The following is an 18,889-nucleotide window of genomic DNA, read 5'->3' as shown; positions in this document are numbered from 1 at the left end:
CATTAACATAGCTATGGCGGATAGCCAATTCAACAAGGACAATAACTACTTTTTACCAAACATATTTCAAATAAACTAACAAAAAAAAATGTACAACTGAATAATCAAGTGTTTGAAGTAATGAATCAAAGAAAACCATTCTCTTTGCATAAGGTTTTTTTTTTAGTTAACTGAGAAATTATAATCTTGTTGGGAAATGTATTTTACAACCTCTGTTTTACATTGTTTGCAATACTATATTTGCCAAAATTGAATATTTCACATTATGTATAACATTTGTTTTTATTTTCTTTTAAGTTGTCAATTTTTTCTATCTCTTTCCAAATCACATGCATCTCTATCTTTTTCTCTCCATTTAACTCTTAAAATGTATTCAACCCTAGAAAGGGGCAAATAATACCAAAACAAGTGCACCTTAGCTTGCAAAAAAGAAAGTTTGAAAAATGCAATAGATAGAGGCCTTGTTTGGCAAGTGGATGTTGGCGGTTGGCTGTTGGCTGGTTCACTTGGCTTGTTTGACCAGCTGGTATGCTTGGCTGTTTATAATGGCTTTTGAAATTGGTTGTTAAAGCTGGCTGTTTATAAAAGTGTTTGGTAAATTAATAGTTGGTAGTTGGCTGTTTATTAGATAATTTGTGGGCCAACAAGCCAAAAGCCAACAAAAAAGCTACTCAAAGCAGCTTTTTCATTTTGGCTTAAAAGCCAGCTTTTTCACTGGCTAAAAAGCCAATTACCAAACACATTTTTTGGCTGTTTGACTTCATAAAAAAACCAAAAGCTAACCAAAAAGCCATTTTCCAAACATGGCCAGAGAAATAGACGGATCATGCACCATGCACGTATGGTTAATTATATACCTTAACGAATCACAACTTTCCTATTTACAAAAAGAAAAGTTAATAAAGGAGTACTCGTATATGCTTTTAATTCAGCATTGCATCCACATGCATCGAGAAAGGCAACGAAACGCCTACAAACGACTTCCACGTTCCTGATCAAGCTGAAGTGGAGTCGATAGGATCTAATAAGGATGACCCCATGGGTTTAGAAGGGGATCTGGAGGATCCGCTCATCCCTACCCCCATCACCTTCATTTTTAGCTCTAACAAGTTGAATAATAGAAGATTGGGTAGGTTGCATGTGGAAAAAAGAAAAAGGAAGAGGAAGAAGCCAGTTGTCTCTCATCATAGGAACCAGGTTTGCAAGACAAGAAAACGTAAAGGATCAAACCTTGAGCTTCTCATGCCTAACATCCATACCGGAATTAGTCAACCTCATTGTATCCCCCCCTTAGATAATCATGTTAGTAGTCCCCCTATGTCTTGGATGTATCATGGTTTTACTAACTCTGCGAAGAGGTCTAAGTCTGTCTGTAGTTTTAATTCTTGCGTTGAGTCTGTTGGGAGCTAGTCTCCTTTTTTCCCGCTGTCAAAAAAAAATCCATATAATTTTTAAGAAAAGAAAAATATTGGTGTCGATGGTGTGGGACTGTGGGGTGATAAATTTTTAGAAATTGTGATATACACCCGGGTGTACGGTGCACCTAAGGGTATTATTTGCTCATTTCAATGATTATGACTCATTTTATCATCAAATGAGCAAACAAATATCTTTGGATGTAGTGGGTGTATCGTATACCCGGGTATATATAACAAGCTCTCATAAATTTTGTAGCCTGCCATGAAAAAGTGAGAAAAGAAGGAGCGAAAGAGAATGGTGGCGAATATGGTACAATAGAACATAAAACCTATGCATGAGTTTTTTGGTTGATTTAGTTTAATTTGGTCACCAACATTTTACTTTATATAGGTCATTTTAATTCTTAATGAATTAAATTGAGCATAAAATTGGCAAAAAAAAAATAAAAATAAAAAAATAAAAAAAATTGTCTCGGTTTACGTGTTAATTGCGTTTCTTAACACGTCAAATGGGACTTTACGTTTTTTTTTTGCTACTTTGGAACTTCATTTGGAACTATAAAACATACTCCGCTGCCTTACCTGAACAATTTTCAATGCTAAAAGAATAATGATTCGTAAATCGAGACATCTCTTAATATGCAAAACGAGGCATTTATGCTATTTTTTTTGCTTATGAGCTTAATTTTTGGTTCCATTAGAACTGAAATGACCCCCCGAAACCTTTAACAGTTGATATTCCAGCACGCAAATGGATAAAAAATACTCCGTATTAATAAGGGGAGGATAGGCCCCATAAACGGTGATTGAATCAATATTACAGAATATGTTAACGACAAGGTCACTATATGATTACGGGTTACAATATGTAATTTTCAAAAAGAGGGGGCACAACGTAAAAAATGCAAAACCAGAGAATTACAATATAACTATAAAGCAGAATTTCGGTAGAATATTTGATACTGTAGTATTTTTGTAGACATTATGGAGAATTATAGCTTTATGACGATGAAATATCTACAATGATAACGAATATCTTGTCAATTTGTCATAAATCATAAAAATAATTATGTGAGACAATCTCATACAAATACTTGTTACTACTTTTGTTTAGCAAAACGTTGATAAGGAAATAAAACTTGTTACTTTTTTTTTTGGATAACCAACTTCTTTGGTAATTAGTTTACTTACTACATGCATTCAACAAGTTCCTTTCACGGATCATTTTTGTTTGGTTTACCAACAACCTTCCTAGAAGTTGTATATACCGTATGTAAAAGTTGTAACGAAAGTGAGGGATAACTAGGTTATGAGCTTTCCTCCCGATTCTAGGAGGTCGTGGGATCGATTCTCACCCCCACCTTTATGGCTCTCTAAACACCAATATATATATATAATTGTGGACTGATCAGAAACGAGGTTGGGGTGGTGGAGTAGGTACTGACATCACTCTTATTATTTTCACTTCTTTAAAGTCATGCATCTTATATATAAATGGTCACACTATGTAACGAGCCGCATATAAGAATTTGTGATTAAAAAAAAATGCTACTAAATTCGGAAATACGTAAAATATTACAAGTGAGTGGTGACGAGGAGTAGAGCAGCAGTTACATTTGTCCCACCGTCCAACACCACAAATGTTTCCTTTCCCCTTTATAAAAGCCCAAAACAAGGTGCGTTAGTTGCTCAATAACCAAAACGCACTCCAAAATGTTGTCTAACAAACTACCAATTACAACAACTATAATCCTCTTAATTATATTTATTTTTCCTAATTATAACTTTGCTTATTATCACAATCTTTCAAAGAGTGAAAATAATAATAATGGTGGATCTTCTTCTTTATTTACACTTCCTTCAAACTTTCTCTTTGGTACTGCTTCTTCTGCATATCAGGTTTTAACTCCCTCATTCCTCAAAACTTTTTTTTTTTTATTTTTTTAATAGAATTTATTTAATTATGTTTTTTTTATTTATTAAAATTCATGTAATAATTATTATTAGCATGCATGCCCTTTTTGATGCATGACTATAATAAATCACCTTGTTTTCAAGCTAAATATAATGTTTTTTTTTCCTTCTTCAATTTCAGTATGAAGGTGCCTACTTAGTTGATGGTAAAGGGCTCAACAATTGGGATACTTTCACTCATAAGTCAGGTTAATACCGTATTCTATTATTCATAAACGAACTACTTTTTTAGTTTTTTTAGTAGGTAAAGAAAAGGGTCTTCTCGAACTTAAACCTCTCACAGATCAACCTAACCAATTTAACAGGTTAGGTCTGTCATTAGAAGCCGGGGAAAGGGTAAAAGATGTGAGTTGCACACAAACGACATTATTTCTACTAAATTAAGTCAGACTTGGTACTTCATACAAATGCTTGAGATTAAAACCTCTTATATACACCCAGATACACATAGATGTAGGTGCATCGAAATTTTTTTTTGCTCATTTTAATTTTTGAAATGAGTAAACAAATTATTAAATGAGCAAAATTGTCTTTTGGTGCACCTTAGAGGCTTACACCTTGCAAGTGAATAATAAAAAAAAATAATAAAGGGTTTCAAAAGGAATTTTCCCAACTTTTTACACTTTTAAGACTTGTGAATTGTGATGATGAAAATGAAAAATATATTTGGATTTTTCTTTTCTTTTTTTTTTTATATTTTATTTTTTATGCTCGCATAATACATCATGGACCCTGGTTGGGCCCCCATAGGCCCATAATTCAACAAGAGTCTTAATCCATCATCATATAACTTTGTCTAAAAGAAATTATACTTCCTTTTTTTTCGGTATAAATTCACTTTTAAGGGCAAATGGTGGCAAAAAAAAATAAAAAAATAAAAAATAATATAAAAGGACAGAGAAAGTACGAGATATTTTGTGTAAGAGACAATAAAATATGTATTAAAGTATAGCTATATATGATATTTTGAGTAAAATTACCATGTATTATAAACATATTATACGTACTACATGGAGTTTGATCATGTACCTAATTGCCGAACAATCTAGTTTCATCACTTTATTTGGTGGTGCCCTTAACAAACTGAAACATAATTTGTGACAAGAAATATAATTTGATGATATGTTACATTTTTTTGTTAATAGAGCGACATATACAGATATATTGATTGGACTCGTAACATGGAATATGGAAAATGAGCTGGTATAAATTATTTGATGCTTTGACATTAATATTTGGAAATTTCATGTCAATGCAAACAAAGGCTGTATTCGTTTGTTTGAGTTACTCATTAATTGTTTTAGCGTTTTGTAAAAGCGTGTGTAAAATGATCGATAAGGACATTTGAAATAAGTTATTGGTACAGGTAGTAAATTCGAGGGTAATTAGATGTTTCTTACAATTCTACTATCAAACCTACTCTTGTTTTTTTGTTTTACAAAAAGATTTGGGCTTTTCTACATTATAACCCTCTAACTTTCCGTTTTCTACGATGTGCCCCCTCTTTTTGAGAAATCTACATTGTAACCTCAAAATACATTTAGCTTCTATACGGTAACCTTGCCGTTATATTGCCGTTAATAAATTCCGTTAGTGGGGCCCACTCATCACTTTATAATATTTTTTTATCGATTTGCGTGTTGGAAATGGTTTCTTTTAAGGTTTTGTGGGCTATTTTGGCCCTTAAGGATCCAAATTGAGCTCAAATTTGAAAAAAAATGACGCAAATGTCTCGTTTTGCGTATTAAATACATAAACACGTATTTCGAGACATTACTTAATATGCAATACGAGGCATTTGTGTTATTTTTTTGCTAAATCTGAGCTCAATATGGATCCTTTAGGACCAAAATAGCCACCAAAACCTTAAACGGAACCATTTTCAACACGCAAATCGATAAAAAAATATTATAAAGTGATGAGTGGGCCCCACTAACGGAATTTGTTAACGGCAATATAAAGGCAAGGTTACCGTATAGAAACTAAATGTATTTTGAGGTTACAATGTAGATTTCTCAAAAAAAAAGGGGCACATCGTAGAAAACGGAAAATTAGAGGGTTATAATATAGAAAAACCCAAAAGATTTTCTCCTAAATGTTGCATTTTTTTTTTTGTCACACAGGAGGGATATTAGACAAGAGCAATGGAGATGTTGCGACTGATCACTACCACCGATATCTGGTAAAATATTACTGAATTGGTAAAAATAATTTCATTTTATTAATTAATACTTGTCAAAAGACAATTTGATAATGCATAAGATAAGATTATAAGTTTTTGAATGCTCAATATGATTAAAATTTATTAAAAATAATACAATCCTACAATTACAAATTTACAATAATTATTTTGGGGTCACAATATAAAGAAATTTAACCAACTTAAATTTTAACAAAAAATCGTAACAATATTTAATTTACAAATATTCTGAAAACAAACAAGAATTATAATTGAATTTTCTAACTCGGAATTTTAACAAAAAATTGTAACAAGAATCAAAGGAAATGTGTATAATACTACGAGTATTGTTAAAAGAAGATAGCGAAAGTGCATGCATATGACGTGGCCCGTTATTTTTCTTACCTTTATAATACGTAGTAATAAATAAAAAAAAAAATTAAAAAAAACGTGTGCTTCTATGCCCTTTTGTCTAATACTGCGTAATATATACTCCATAATATGTGAAAATTGACATTTGTTTTGGACAGTCGACAACTGACACCCCATATAAACTTATATAAGCATGCTGCCAAATTTAGTAAATAAGCATTGTGTTGATCTTAAGTTTTGATGATGACTCAAGGAACCTAAGCAAACCCATAAGGGTTTTAATCTTTGTCTATTAGCTTTGATGTATTTGACAGGTTCTTATTGGCAACGAAGTTCTAGAGTCAGAATGGAGCATAGAACAAGTCTAAAGATTGAGCTATGGACGAGCATAGAAGACACTCAGAAATAAAGTTCCTTGAGTGAGGAACTGAAGCTCCAGAGTCGAAGCTTCACTGAGTTCCAAGAAGTCTATTGTATCTTTATTGTTTATTTTAGGCTTCTTGTATATTTGCTAAGTACATTGTTAATTGATAGGATTTTAAGTGGATTTAATTTCAGTTTATAAAGATTTTATTTTCCTATGTTTAAAAAGATTCTATTTTATTTTTGGAAAATTATCTTTTAAAGAAAAACTATCTTATTTATTTTAAAGATTTTCTGTTTTGATCTTATCTATATTTTAAAGAAAAAACTATCTTATTTATTTTTAAAGATTTTCTGTTTTGATTTTATCCTAATATTTTGGAAAATCTGACTTGGTAAAACTAGTTTTGTAAACGTCTTTTTACTGAGTCAAGGAGGTTGAGAAAATAAAGGAACCACTTCCTTATTGTGTGATTTAGCTTGCTGCCCAAGCCTCCACGAACTGCACTTCCTAAATTAATGGAAGTTGTGGTATAGTGGGAGTTGGAAGCAAACGTAAAAGTTTCAACCGCTTTCCTCTTGTAAAAATAGGATTATTTTTCTGTTTTGAAAAAAAAATGAGACTTGAGCATTACAATACTTAGCTTTTCTAAAAGAGTCAAAAATCCACTTAAGTCCTTGAGTGTCTTTGTACTTAGCATCTTAGTAGTGTTAATCTTGAGTTGTATTGGGGTAGAGTTTGGGTAAACTCTAGAGTGTTTGAGTTGCTTTGAGTGAAGCAAGGAGAAAGAGAGAGATTAGAGTGCTCAACTGATTGAGGGATCAGTTGAGGGGGAACTTAAGTTCGTTGAGGAACTTGAGTTTAGAGTCTTAATTTGTAATAGGTTGTTTGCCCTATTATTATTAAGAGTTGAGTTTAAAATCCCTTGTGGTCGTGGTTTTTCTTCTTGATTAGGGCCAAGAAGTTTTCCACGTAAAATCTCTCTTGCACTTTAAAGTTTTTGTTTAAGTTTATTTAAGAATTTCGCAAAAATTACCCTAGTTCCTCCACAATACAATTCACCCCCCCTCTTGTATTGTTCATTCGAGTCAACACATTGGTATCAGAGCCGGTTCCTCGAGGAAATCAGGAAACCCTGACGAGTCAAGTTCCTGGAATCAAGATGAACAATCACGAGAAACTGGAAGAAGGTTACTCTACGCAGCGTCCTCCTATGTTCAATGGGAAATTCTACACCTATTGGAAGAACAGGATGAAGATTTTTATCAAAGCCGACAACTACCAGGTTTGGAGAGTGATCGAAGTTGGTGATTTTGAAATTACCAAAACTACTAATGAAAATGAGGTAGTACCTAAACCCATGTCTGAATTTGATAAGGAAGATTTTGAGAAAATGGAAATTAATGCACTTGCTGTTAAATTACTTCATTGTGGTCTTGGACCCCATGAACACAATCGTGTTATGGGTTGTAAAAATGCTAAAGAAATTTGGGATTTACTTCAAGTTACCCATGAAGGAACTAACGAAGTAAAACGCTCTAAAATTGACTTGCTTATGTCAAAATATGAACGGTTTGAAATGCAACCAAAATAATCAATTCAGGAAATGTTAACTAGATTTACTAACATCATTAATGAGCTTGTTTCTCTTAGAAAGCAAATCCTTATTGATGAGCAGGTCAGAAAAGTCTTAAGAAGCCTCCCTCAAGATGAGAGATGGAGAGCCAAGGTAACAGCCTTACAAGAAACAAAGGACTTCACAAAGTTCAATATTGAGCAACTTGCTGGTTCCCTCATGACTCATGAGTTGCACCTAGGAACAAGCAACAGTGAAGGAAACCGAGGAAAAGGTTTGGCTCTCAAAGCTGGAGATCAAGAAGAATCTGAAGTCGATGAAGAAGAGGCTGCTATGCTGGTGAGAAGGTTCAAAAGAATGTTCAACCGAAACAACAAGTCAAGGAACTTCACCAAGAAACCTTCTACTTCAAAAGCTGACTCTGGTTGTCACAAATGTGGATCTCTAGAACACTTTATTCGTGAGTGTCCACTTTGGGATACAGAGAAAGGAAAAGGGGAGGCAAAGGAACAAAGTAAGAGCAACTACAACAAAACTCCTTTCAACAAAACAGACATTAGGAAGGCTATGATTGCTGCATGGGGAGATTCTGAAAGTGAGGATGAAGAGGAACAACCTGAAGAAGAAGCAGCTCATTTGTGTTTGATGGCCAAACGTGATGAAAAGGCTTACAATGATGAGCTTGCTAAAGAGGTATTCCTTGATCCTAATGTGCTTAAGACTTATACTAAAGATGCTCTCATTGATTTAGTATTTGAATTGGAAGATGACTGGACTCATACTAGTATTCGTCTAGGTGAATGTCAAAGAGCTCTCAAAGTATGCAAGGAACACAATACGTGGATTGAAAATCAACGAACTGATGTTCAGAGTAGATTTTTTGAACTTTTTGACAAGAATCTTCTCTTAAAAGAAATGAATGAGAAACTCAAGTTTGAAAATATCATGGTTAATGTAGAACTGACTCAATACAAACTTGCTAGTGCAGAAGTGTCTCCAAGTTCCTCCTCCGAATCTCTGCCTAAATTTAATGAGGATTTTGAAAAATTAAAACATAATCTTGACGAGTTAAGAATTGAAAAGGCAAATTTGGAGAAGGAACTGGAGCTTCGAAAAGAAAGAAGCATTAGTCAGTTTGGAATTCCTAAGTGGATTGAAAATGCTCAAACCAAAAGAACTGAAGGTCTAGGATTCATACGGTCTAAGCATAAGGGCAAGAAAAAATATGTAGACCTGCCTAGTTATAAAGTATGTACCTTCTGTGGTAAGACTGGTCATCTTGTTGCTACTTGCAACAAGAAGGAACAGTCTGTTAGCAAGAATGTTAGGCAAGTTTGGGTAAAGAAATCTGATATTGCTTCAACATCCAAGGAACCCAAGGAAACCCGGGTTCCTGAATCTAACCAATAAGTTCTTTTGCAGGTCCTAGTGAGGGGGAACAACACGTGGTACCTCGACAGTGGTTGTTCAAAGCATATGACAGGAGATAAATCAAAGTTTCTCTCACTAGAGGCCTATCCAGGAGGAACTGTGACCTTTGGAGACAACAAAAAGGGTGAAGTAATTGCTAAAGGAAAAGTAGGAAGGTCCAGTTCTCATTCAATAGAAAATGTACTTTTGGTCGAGGGTTTGATGCACAATCTTCTGAGCATATCACAATTTTGTGATAAAGGAAACTCTGTAAGTTTTACCTCTGATTCATGCAACATCATAAATGATAAAACAGGAAGGGTTGTTCTTGAAGGAACTAGAAAAGGGAACACATACATTGTAGATCTAAATTTTGTTCCAAGGAACAACCTTACCTGCTTGAGTGTCATTAATGATGATCCTTTATTATGGCATAAACGTTTTGGACATGCTAGCTTCTCACTCATGGATAAACTTAGAACAAGGAACTTGGTTACAGGGCTTCCCCCAGTCAAGTTTCTCATACAACATATCTGTGATGCATGTGTGAGAGGCAAGCAAGTCAGGTCTTCTTTTAAAAGCAAAAACATGGTCAGCACTACAAAGCCATTGGAGCTAATCCATATGGATTTGTGTGGTCCCATGCGTGTTCAAAGTAGAAGTGGAAAGAAATATGTTTTAGTTATTATTGATGATTTTTCTAGATTTACTTGGGTGATTTTTCTGTCTAGCAAAGATGAAACTTTTGATGAATTTGTGTCCTTTGCCAAAAGAGCACAAAAGACAAGTGGAAATCAAATTATCCACATTCGATCAGATCATGGAACTGAGTTTGAGAATTCAAGATTCGATGACTTTTGCAAAGAAAATGGCATGGATCATAACTTTTCAGCCCCAAGAACTCCTCAACAGAACGGAGTTGTTGAAAGGAAGAACATGACTCTAGAAGACATGGCAAGAACTATGCTCATAGCAAGTGGTCTTCCAAGGAACTTCTGGGCTGAAGCTATCAATACTGCATGTTATATCATTAACAGAGTTATGATGAGACCAATCATCAATAAGACTCCTTATGAACTGTTTAAGGGCAGAAAACCCAATATTTCTCACTTTCGAGCTTTTGGATGCAGGTGCTTTGTTCATAATAATGGAAAAAGGAACATAGGAAAATTTGACGAAAGAAGTGATGAAGCGGTGTTCCTTGGCTATGCATCAAATAGCAAAGCTTACAGAGTTTACAATAAAAATACATTGTGCGTAGAGGAAAGCATTCATGTGATATTTGATGAATCTAATATGTTTATGAATGTGCAGGAACAAGACAATATTGATTATGAAATTGGTATGATTAGAGACAGGGAAGAAGAGGAAGAAACCTCCAAGCAAACCAAGGAAGTAAGTGAGGAACCTGAGCAAGAACATCAAGAAAATGCTGAAGTTCCAAATCAAGAAACCCCGGAGGAACAAGATCATGGAGAATCTGGCAACGAGGAAAATGTAGAAGAAGTGCCTCAAATAGGAGTTCCTGCCAGAGAGTTTCAACCAAAGCCATTCAAATATCAAGGGTCTCATCCAACAGACCTTATTATAAGTGATATTGGTAGAGGAACTCAGACCAGATCACAAATGAGTAACTTCTGTGCCTTTCAAGCCTTCCTATCCATTATTGAGCCAAGAAATCATGAAGAAGCTCTAAGGGATGCTGACTGGATAGTTGCCATGCAAGATGAACTCAATGAGTTTGAGAGGAATTAGGTTTGGCATCTTTAAGAGAAACCTAAACACAAAAAGGTTATAGGGCTCAAGTGGGTATTCAGGAATAAGCTGGATGAATATGGAACAATTGTAAGAAACAAAGCAAGACTTGTTGTGAAAGGCTATAATCAGCAAGAAGGTATTGACTTTGAAGAAACTTTTGCTCCTGTTGCTAGATTAGAAGCTATTAGAATGTTAATTGCGTTTGCCTCTTTTATGGGTTTCAAACTATATCAAATGGATGTTAAGTGTGCTTTCTAAAAATGGCTTTCTTGAAGAGGAGGTGTTCGTGGAACAACCTCCAGGTTTTGAAAATCCCCAATTTCCTAATCATGTCTTTAAGCTTGATAAAGCTCTTTATGGGCTGAAACAAGCACCTAGAGCTTGGTATGAAAGGCTCTCTAAGTTCCTTCTTCAAAATGATTTTAAAAGAGGTAAAGTAGATAAAACTTTGTTTTTAAAATCTGAAAGAACTGATTTACTAGTTGTTCAAATATATGTTGATGATATTATTGTTGGAGCAACTAACAAAAACTTGTGCAAGTACTTTGCTGAGCTAATGAGTGGTGAATTTGAGATGAGCATGATGGGGGAACTCAACTTCTTTCTTGGATTACAAATCAAACAAACAGAAAGAGGTATTGCAATTCACCAACAAAAGTATGTCAAGGAACTACTGAAGAAATATAATCTTGATCAAGCAAAGACCAACCATACACCAATGGGAACAGGCACAAGATTAGATGAAGATCTACAAGGAACTAGTGTAGATCAAACCAAATACAGAGGTATGATTGGATCCCTTTTATACTTAACTGCTAGCAGACCTGATATTGCATTTAGTGTAGGCTTATGTGCAAGGTTCCAATCTAATCCTAAGGAGTCACATCTTACAGCAGTAAAAAGGATCCTACGATATCTCAAAGGAACTGACCATCTTTGTCTCTTCTATCCTAGAAGTGATACTTTTGATTTAAAAGGTTTTGCAGATGCTGACTATGCAGGAGATTTGGTGAATAGGAAGAGTACTTCAGGAATGGTTCAGTTTCTCGGACCATGCCTAGTTTCTTGGGGATCCAAGAAACAGAATACAATGGCCTTGTCAACTGCTAAAGCTGAATATGTGGCAGCTGCTGCCTGTTGTTCTCAAGTACTATGGATAAAACAACAACTAAGAGACTATGGTATGAAGTATAATTGCATTCCTATCTATTGTGATAATACTAGTGCCATATGCATTTCAAAAGATCCAGTTCATCATTCTCGTGTGAAACATATTCACATAAGGCATCATTTTCTTAAGGATAATGTGGAAAAGGGCTTAATTAAGTTAGATTTTTGTGAAACTGAAAATCAGATAGCTGACATTCTTACTAAGCCTTTGAGCAGGGACAAATTTGAAAAGATGCGCATGGAACTTGGTATGATACAATTGAGTTAAGAAGACCTCAAGTTCCCCCAAGGTATAAGTCAATCATGCATGCATTGTATGTATCTAACACAATATGTATATGTGAAAACATAGTCCTACGCATTAGAATGTATGGCAATGCATATGGGATTGTGTCTGTATGTGAAGAAATCAAATTGCATTAGGCATGTCTGTGTTATTACAAACTATGTTGATTTGTTCCTAGTTCCTCCGAAATAATCTATAAGATTTTATTCTATCTTTTTGTGAATTAATTAACTAGTTAGTTGATTAATTTTATCTACTCAAAATCTTATTTTTGAATTATTCCTCACTGCTTATCTTTTAAATTTCAAATTCACTCCTCAAAATTGTTGATTAAATACCCGTGACTGTTTGCATTCAATTCAAAGTTCCTGATCATAATTTTATTAACCTAAACCTTTCATGTCAAATCACATTAAAATCTGACCAAGTGAAAATTTTATGCCATCCTTCATCAATCGACACCTACCCCATTCAATTAACCTTCTACACCATTCCACAGACCAATTTCACCCTTCTAAATTCCACCACTATATAATGAAGCCAAACCCTAACCACTGTTCCTCACCACCTCACTCCGTAAAATACACACTCATTTTTAGTGATACCTCTCCAATTCCCATGGAAATCTCACCAAAAATCCAAAACTCTCCTAAAAAGGGATCACCCATGGAAATAGAGACTGAAACCTCAGTCAAAACCGTTGCTGAAAAACCCCAAAACAAACCCATGGCTCGCAGTGATTCGAAAAAGAGAAAGATCGAGGTTGAAGAAGAATTGGACTATGAGGAACTGGGTGAACCAATTCAAGGGGAAAAGTCGAAGTCCGCTGCTGTCAAAAGACTTGAAGCCAGCTCTGAGCGTTTCATTCCTGGGTTTTGTATAAACTTAAAGTGGTGCGAATCGAGTAAGTACTCTGAACTTCTTGATATACTTGAAGCACAAAATTGGATTAAGTTGTTTAGTGAATGTTATGACAATGTGATTGCGCATGCACCATTAAAGGAATTTTGTGCGAATTTTAAGAATATAAATGGTGTTTGTGTTAGTAAAGTCAAAAACAAGAAAATTAGTTTTGATGCTGATGATTTAGCTGCTGTGTTTGGAACCCCTAATGAGGGATTTGATGAATATTTTAAGGGAGAAACAGAATTAAGTGTTGAGGGTGTTCCCATTGAAAAGATTGTTGAATCAATAGGGGGTAAAGCATCCAAAGTTCGAACCAACCATAACCTGTTCTCTCCTATTCAAAAGCTGATGTTTATTTTTGTTCATCTAGCTATCATTCCTAGAACCCAGCATAGGCACGAGGCAAATCATCTTGATGTTGTGCTTATGTATTGTCTTGAAAACAAAATTCAGATAAATTTTCCTTCTTTGATGATCCAGCATCTCACCCATTGTCTCGCCAATCACTTAAAGGTTGGATATGCAAACCTAATAATCACTCTTCTTGAAAGTTTTGGAATTTCCATGACTAACTATGAATCCCTTAAGCTTAAGTCCAACCATTATGTTCAACCCAAAACACTTGAAGCCCGAAACCTAACTGTTGTTGAGGGAACTACTCAATTTCTTTCAAAATCCCTTTCTAAACCTAAACAGGATGAGAATAGTTTGAAGAAAAAGGAAGATGAAGAGTTGGATAAATGGTTGGAGGAAGAGGACAGTAAGAAAGAAGGTGAACAGAAAAAGAAAGAGGTGATTGTGATGTCTAACCAGAAGGATACTCAAAGTTCTGGGAAGAGAAAAAGTACTAGGTTGGCTATAAGGCCAAGAGGGAAGGACAAGGCTGAGTCTGTTGCGGTGGTTGATCTGAGTGAAGAGAGAAACAGTGCTCCAGGGGATCAAGGTGTTCTTGAAGAGAAAACTGGTTCTCAGGGGGAACAGGGCATCCTTCAAGCTTCTGTTGAAAAAACTTTTCCTACAGGTTCAGGTTTTGCTGGGTACAGCAATGTGAGTTCCACCTTGGAACTTAAGGCTCTTAAGGAGATGATGCACAAACTAGTTGATGCTCAACCAGGGTTGATTCTAAGGATTGAAGCTCTTGAGAAAGTAGTGTCAGACTTGGTGAAAGCTTCCACAGAGCTCACCTCAACAATGCATCAGAACACATCCACTCTCTCCAAAGGGCAGGCTGACTTGCTGAAGAAATTGGAGGACTTGGTCATTGAAGAGGTGCCAGAGAAGGATGCTGAAGAAGAGACCCAGTCCTCTGCCCCTAAAGCTTGATGTTTTTAATCTTTATTTTCTGGAACTTGATCTGATTTGAACTTGCTTCTTTTTGCTTCTTTTTGGTCTGTAAACACTTAACACAGGGTATTTTCTTTTGTTTTGATGTTCTGGAGGAACATCAGTTTGTTTATATGGATGTTGCCTGCTTGCTTTTATGACTATTTGCATACTATTTCTGCCTATATGTGCTTTGTTCTGTGCTTTGGACACAAACCATTATAATGGTGCTGTGTTTAGATATATGTCTTTGTATGCATTAATTTTGATGAACGCCAAAAGGGGGAAAAAGAAGGCAAACTCAATTGTTGACAAACTCTCCATGCGTTTAATATAGAAGGTATGTAACTATTCATTTCATTCAGTTCCTCGTTTAATTTTAACTAGTTCATTTTTCATTTTAAGTTTCTTTTTCTCTGGTTGTCTTTTACTTTTTATTTTGTGAGTTTGTTTAGGTTTGTCATTCATCAAAAAGGGGGAATATTGTTGATCTTAAGTTTTGATGATGACTCAAGGAACCTAAGCAAACCCATAAGGGCTTTAATCTTTGTCTATTAGCTTTGATGTATTTGAGAGGTTCTTATTGGCAACGAAGTTCTAGAGTCAGAATGGAGCATGGAACAAGTCTAAAGATTGAGCTATGGACGAGCATAGAAGACAATCAGAAATCAAGTTCCTTGAGTGAGAAACTGAAGCTCCAGAGTCGAAGCTTCACTGAGTTCCAAGAAGTCTATTGTATCTTTAATGTTTATTTTAGGCTTCTTGTATATTTGCTAAGTACATTGTTAATTGATAGGATTTTAAGTGGATTTAATTTTAGTTTATAAAGATTTTATTTTCCTTTGTTTAAAAAGATTCTATTTTATTTTTGGAAAATTATCTTTTAAAGAAAAACTATCTTATTTATTTTAAAGATTTTCTGTTTTGATCTTATCTATCTTTTAAAGAAAAAACTATCTTATTTATTTTTAAAGATTTTCTGTTTTGATTTTATCCTAATATTTTGGAAAATCTGACTTGGTAAAACTAGTTTTGTAAACGTCTTTTTACTGAGTCAAGGAGGTTGAGAAAATAAAGGAACCACTTCCTTATTGTGTGATTTAGCTTGCTGCCCAAGCCTCCACGAACTGCACTTCCTAAATTAATGGAAGTTGTGGTATAGTGGGAGTTGGAAGCAAACGTAAAAGTTTCAACCGCTTTCCTCTTGTAAAAATAGGATTATTTTTCTGTTTTGAAAAAAAATGAGACTTGAGCATTACAATACTTAGCTTTTCTAAAAGAGTCAAAAATCCACTTAAGTCCTTGAGTGTCTTTGTACTTAGCATCTTAGTAGTGTTAATCTTGAGTTGTATTGGGGTAGAGTTTGGGTAAACTCTAGAGTGTTTGAGTTGCTTTGAGTGAAGCAAGGAGAAAGAGAAGATTAGAGTGCTCAACTGATTGAGGGATCAGTTGAGGGGGAACTTAAGTTCGTTGAGGAACTTGAGTTTAGAGTCTTAATTTGTAATAGGTTGTTTGCCCTATTATTATTAAGAGTTGAGTTTAAAATCCCTTGTGGTCGTGGTTTTTCTTCTTGATTAGGGCCAAGAAGTTTTCCACGTAAAATCTCTCTTGCACTTTAAAGTTTTTGTTGAAGTTTATTTAAGAATTTCGCAAAAATTACCCTAGTTCCTCCACAATACAATTCACCCCCCCCCCCTCTTGTATTGTTCATTCGAGTCAACACATTGGGACCATACTCTCTTGCTTGATCGATCCACAAAAATAAACAACAAACTATACTAATCACGAGTACGTGAAAAAAATATACATGTCCAAAAAAAATGATTACAAATTTCTCTTTTAAAAATGGGTAGTTTATTCAGTGGGTAGATGGTTTTTTCCGTTGATATGGTCCTTTGATTTCTAACATTGTTAAGTACCTTGTGGTAAAATAGTAAATGCTTCGGGACACAAATGAAAAGATTGATTGGTGACAATAACAATACAATCTAGCTAATCAATGTTCACCTTGGTGAAACAGGAAGATGTAGAGCTGATGGCTGATCTTGGACTCAACAGTTATCGTTTCTCCATATCATGGGCTAGAATTTTACCAAGTAAGCTCATGTTTATACTCTATAGTCTAACATAAAAACAGCTTACAGGTAGTTCTAAAACTGATCATTGTCACTCAATTTACGTATGCAACAGAAGGAAGATATGGAGTCGTCAATTTAGCAGGCATCAGATTTTACAACCAGCTCATTGACACTCTACTTGCTAAAGGTTTGTTCTAAGATACAAAACTGTAACAAACATTTTACCTTTTACTTCGGCTAAGTAAACTCATCCGAGTTTTTTTTACTTCCGTATGAGCAAGGGATTCAGCCTTTTGTGACACTGAGCCACTACGACATCCCTCAAGAACTCGAGGACAGATATGGCGGATTGCTTAGCTCTGAAATACAGTAAGCACATATGAAGCATGAAACCAATTATGCATTATTCTTCGAAAATAAAACATTGAATAAGTTCAGAATCCTTAAGTGCTTCGAAATGAGAAGAGTACTGAAATATTGATACTTGCAGGAAGGATTTTGAATACTACGCGAATATCTGCTTCAAATACTTTGGGGACAGGGTAAAATACTGGGTCACCTTCAATGAGCCGAATGTAAATACTATTTTTGGGTACCGTACTGGTGAATACCCACCAAACCGGTGTTCAGGCTTATTTGGAAACTGTTCGAAAGGAGATTCTGAGAAGGAACCCTTCATTGCAGCTCACAATGTTATCCTTGCTCATGCGGCTGCTGTAAACCTGTACAGAACCAAATACCAGGTAACGGTAATTGGAAACTATGCACAAGAATCTGTACCTGTTTTATTAGTACGAAGTATATGAGTTTGTTGTAATTAAACTGCTGAGTACTATACTACTATTAGGCCGGCTTGGTATCAGTAAATTTTCATCAGCGATACATATACCAGTCATGTTAAGCATGAATATAACAGCAGAAAACAGGAAAGTACTTTTCCTGAGCTAACAAACCTGCTATAGAGTATGATGTATTATTTGCTTTAGTTTGCAAAAAAACATTTACAAAATTGTGATTAATATTGTAAAACATGCAGGAAAAACAAGGAGGTATAATTGGGATTGTTGTTAGTGCCGTATGGTATGAACCTATCAGCAACTCGCCATTCGACAAGTTTGCAGCTGAAAGAGCTCAGTCTTTCTTCATGAATTGGTATCCTAATTGCTTCACTGTCATTACTCTTACATATATTTGGAAAAGGGAATAAATGATAAGCGCCTTTTTGTACAGGTTTTTAGATCCAATCATGTATGGAGAATACCCAGCAGAGATGCGAAAGATTCTGGGACCAATTTTACCAAGATTTTCAAAGAACGAGAAGAGGATACTAAATAAAGCACTCGATTTCATTGGTATCAACCACTACACTAGTTTTTATGCCCAGGACTGCATGTTCACAAGGTGTAAATCTGGACCTGGAGTTACCTGGACTGAAGGTGCATACCTGAGAACTCCATATAAAGAAGGCATCCTAATCGGCGAACCAGTAAGCAATCTTTGCAAATCAAAAAACCTCGCTCTTTTTTACTTAGATTGGATTGCAGAAAAGAGCCAACAGATTGTCATAAGCTCAAATAAGGGCAGCAAAATTCAATTCAAAACAAAGAAACAATAGGCTGTAGATCTTAACATACTACGTTCTTGGGTGACTATATCATTGTGTTTTTCATTTCAAATTGATACAGACAGCAATGGATTGGCTGTACATCCACCCTCAAGGAATGGAAAAAATGGTTACCTATGTGAAGGACAGATACAATAATACACCCATGTTCATAACAGAAAACGGTAAGCTGGTGAAGATCGTAGTAATTCGAGGAGCCATTCCATTGCATTTTTGTGTCTTAAGTCAATTCCTTACTAACACATAAAATTCTATCTGGCAGGGTTTGTTCAAGAAAGCAATTCAAGTACTAGTGTCGCCGAACTACTGAATGATTCCAAGAGAGTGGAATACATGGCTAGTTACCTGGATTTACTCCTAAGTTCTATCAAGTAAGTCAGCAGTTCAATCTGTAAAGGAAAATGAGCTTCACTTTCATAAACAACAACAACAAAGCCTTAGTCTAAGTGAT

General features: G+C 35.1%; 1 pseudogene; it reads left to right on the top strand.

Moving 5' to 3' along the window:
- LOC110731166 overlaps positions 1-18,889 on the top strand; it is a 33,994-nt pseudogene that overhangs the window by 14,550 nt on the left and 555 nt on the right.

The sequence above is a fragment of the Chenopodium quinoa genome, unplaced genomic scaffold, assembly GCF_001683475.1.
Source record: "Chenopodium quinoa cultivar QQ74 unplaced genomic scaffold, ASM168347v1, whole genome shotgun sequence".
Taxonomy (NCBI): domain Eukaryota; kingdom Viridiplantae; phylum Streptophyta; class Magnoliopsida; order Caryophyllales; family Amaranthaceae; genus Chenopodium; species Chenopodium quinoa.
Note: the sequence above shows the minus strand (reverse complement) of the source record. Positions and strands in the feature narration are given on the sequence as shown.